Source organism: Bombus huntii, unplaced genomic scaffold (genome assembly GCF_024542735.1).
Source record: "Bombus huntii isolate Logan2020A unplaced genomic scaffold, iyBomHunt1.1 ctg00000147.1, whole genome shotgun sequence".
In the NCBI taxonomy this organism is placed as follows: domain Eukaryota; kingdom Metazoa; phylum Arthropoda; class Insecta; order Hymenoptera; family Apidae; genus Bombus; species Bombus huntii.
In genome coordinates, this window is record NW_026099392.1 from 2,501 (window position 1) to 6,316 (window position 3,816).

At 31.6% G+C, this 3,816-nt stretch overlaps 1 long non-coding RNA gene across 1 annotated transcript; it reads left to right on the forward strand.

The window, feature by feature from the left end:
* The first annotated feature begins 1,693 nt into the window (after positions 1–1,693).
* Positions 1,694–2,400, forward strand: LOC126877337 (uncharacterized). Its single transcript, XR_007694931.1, has 3 exons — positions 1,694–1,815; positions 2,028–2,123; positions 2,200–2,400. It is a non-coding gene; the product is annotated as an uncharacterized LOC126877337 (long non-coding RNA).
* The last annotated feature ends 1,416 nt before the right edge of the window (positions 2,401–3,816 follow it).

Consider the following 3,816-nt stretch of genomic DNA (forward strand, 5'->3'; position numbering starts at 1 on the left):
TTACAGAGTTACTACAAACTATACGGTATCTGAAGACACGTCGATTCGAATTAACATCAAATCGACGTCTTAAACATTAAAAATAATAGATAAACACAATTTAATAGTTTTGCCCACTTCTCACACCTCGTTATGGTATTTAATCTAATTTCCTCTAATCTTAGTTTTGCTCAAAATACATATAACATGTACGTTATAAATTGGAGTATTTCAATACACAAATCAATAGAAGATTATTACTGTATATAAGTATAATTTCAATACAATTCGATCGATATATTTCAGTATCTTTGATTAAAAATTTAACGATCCTTTCAGGCTGACCGCGGCGGATCACTGCTGATACAACATGAATTAACCTCGTATTTAATAGGTATTGTGTCTTATGCTTATAAGTGCGGCACAGCTGGGTATCCCAGCGTTTACACTAGGGTCACATCGTACCTTGACTTCATTCTCCAAGCGATGCAATAATATGATATTACTGTTCCATAAATATCATTGTGTAAAAAACGTAAAGTTGGATTTTCTTATTGTGGAGATAAGAAACAGCTCAAATTTACATTGTTTTGTACGTTACAAATTATAGGCTTAAAATGTACGAAATGTAACTTTGAAACGACACTAATTTTTTACGCACGATAAACCTCCACAACTTAGGTATGTAAAGATGATAAACGTATATTAATTCTATTAATTTGGTAATAATAAACCAACTTTCTGAGAAGTTCTGTAAATTTCGTTTCTTTTGTATCAAGAGAATAATGGAATATTCCACTTAGATCGTATACTTCTTGTATGTACGTACAAAATTTTCCGGCTAATCTAAAACACTTCATAAGATAGAGAGCTTCTGGAAATTCGGACACAGAGAGTGCATAAAATACAAGATAAGTCTCGTGTCTTTCAAAATTATTTTTTATTCGCTAAAAACGTCCTGTGTACTCATGCAATCACATGCAACCTCGAAACTTCACTTATTTTTTATCACTTTCCAATTCAATACACAGTTTCTGCATTTTTGACTATATGTAAGAGAAATTTCCATTCAGCCAAAGGTGTACTTACAGATTATAGATTCCTATACGACTCTCAGTAAAAATTTATCCGCACTCCAGATAGTTAAAACTTCTGTCGACCGTATTGATCCATCTGCACTCTTCGTATGACGTCAATATCTGTTCAGTGCTGCTGCGCAGGTTTCTTTGTGTTACGTCAATTCGTTTGTGACCGTTGCGCGAGTAATGGCGCTTTGCAATGGTGATTTGCAGGAAAACAGTGCAGGATGCTGTGATTCGTTTCTTGTGGTCGGAGGTTATGTTTGATGCCTATATTTATCAAAGATTTAATGCACATTATGGAGAAAGTGTTTTGTCACGAAGTGTGTTTGAATGGGCACAAAAGTTCAAAGAAGATCGCACAAGTGTTATGAAAAAACAGCTGGACGCCCGTCCACATCCACGATGACAACATTGAACGTGCTCATGAACTTATGCTCTATGGAATAGACGAGTGACAGTGGATAATGTGGCAAATCATTTGCAAATCAGCCACGGCTCTGCTTATGCAATAGTACACGACAGATTTGGATTTTAAAAAGTTTGTGCGAGATGGATGCCGAAAAAGCTGATGAAAAGGTGAAGACGACGATGCATTCGTGGTTCGCAGCTCAGCCCAAAACATTTTTTAATGAGAAAATATAAAGGTCCTTCGGCAAATGGACAAAGTGTATACAGAAATCGAGTGATTATGTCAAAAAATGATGTATGTCTTTTTTGACAATTGCTTAAAATAAATTCTACACCGACAGAGCGGGTAACTTTTTACTCACCCTCGTAAGACACTTAAATTTCCAATCTATTATGATGAATAAAAGAGCTTATACTATTAAATCTAATTGTATTTTGTTGCATGAGAGTACACGTGTATGTGATGTACATTACCTTTATATCCCCTTGAACGCTTCAATATTGCGCATATATACTATATTTTGTACAGCTTCTATAAAATTTCGTATGTTTGTTTAGGCTGTTAATCTAGAGGCTGGAGTACAAAGAAGTGGCACAATGATGTGGGCTGATGACATTTATAATTATCAAGGAATCACCCCTACATTCGCTCAAGTATATATCGTTGACTATAATGTATTTAACATATATGATTGTTAGAATATTAATAATTAATTTTTAATTCTATCAGAATTTTAATGAAACTGTCCCTTGGGAAGGAAGAACTGATACCTTGATATCACGGTTTGTACATCCTATATATACGACAAATTTTAGAACATTATATAACGAAGAACCAGATCGTCGTGGCCATGTGATGTGAATAAAAGGACTTGAATTTGATGATATTTTTATAATGTTAGATAACATAACTAAGTATCTTCACAGTAAGATAGGATGACATGGTTTACATGATCTTAATGTTGTTCACTCGAGTGATGATATTATAAGGAAAAGTGTAATATCACAGGTAGGATGATTCATAATTTAGAACTACTAACTCATGTATGTATTAAAAATTAAAGAAATATATTAAATTTTATAGGATATTTATGTTTAGTAACCAGTAATTCAGAGATTGGTATTCATGGTTACTATAACGAGGCTGTAGAAACGCACCCTTTCTTCTTTGCAAATGGTCCTGTATTTATGTCTAAGCCGAAACTGGAACCTCTGAATAATTTAGATTTATTCTTGTTATTTTCTAAAATACTTATCTACAGTATACCATAAGGAATGATACCGTATCGCACCTAATCAAGTGCCTTAAGAAACATCAACAGGATATCACAGTAATCCCTTATCGACTGATATGTAAGTAAAAGTTATCTGTCATTGTTATACACAATTATGTGTTAGTGTTATACACAGTTATTTATCATTTTCTATTAATTCAGTTGTAGCCACTACAATATCTATGACACTGGTAGTAATTATAAGAACAATAATGATGTTCTATAAGAGGAAATGATGATTAGGAACAAAAACTTACAGGTAAGTCAAAGTATATGTTATTTGCCATTTGAAAAGAAAGTTACTAACTTGGAATTTTTTGATAAATAATAATTGTGCAAAATATATTGGATTTCAAATTTGTCAAAAATTGAAATTTAAGAAGCATTGTAATAATATAACATTAATATTTTGATTTTTCAGGAGATATCATGCGGTGGATGGATAATATGTAAAAAATATTAAGCAGTATATGAATTTTCATATTGCGTAGAGATAACAAAATGAATTTTAAAAAATGTCGACATGGTAATAAGAAATAGCATCATGACAAAGAATATATAAACACAGTTTCATTTTTTATAAATAAAAATTTGTTGTTCCAGATTTTGAAATATAGTGAAACGTTTAATTAGTATCTTAATATCTTTAAATAATTATTATTTTAGAATCAATTGTAATTGTATCATACGTACTTTTGAATTCGTGCAAGAACATATGTTATTTTGAAGTAGTTATTATTAGGAAATTGTTAGACGCGAACAGTATGCGAAAAGTTAGTATGTAGTGTAATAATTATCAATCAAAGCACAAGAATTAAATTCTTTAGGAAAAAATTTCCGGAATTTCTTATTTACATGATTATAAAGAAATCCATAACAAAAAGGAGCTGCTTTCTAATACTTCTCTTCCTTGTAATGCCTACGTTAACAATAACGAGGTTCGACTTTTTGTTTTTAGAGGGATACTGGAAAATTTGAAAGTACAGTACCATTGGGAAGAAAATCACGATATTGAAAACGATATTTGCAAGTAAATTTCCAAAAAATCTGTTTTCAAATTTTCGCTTTCTATT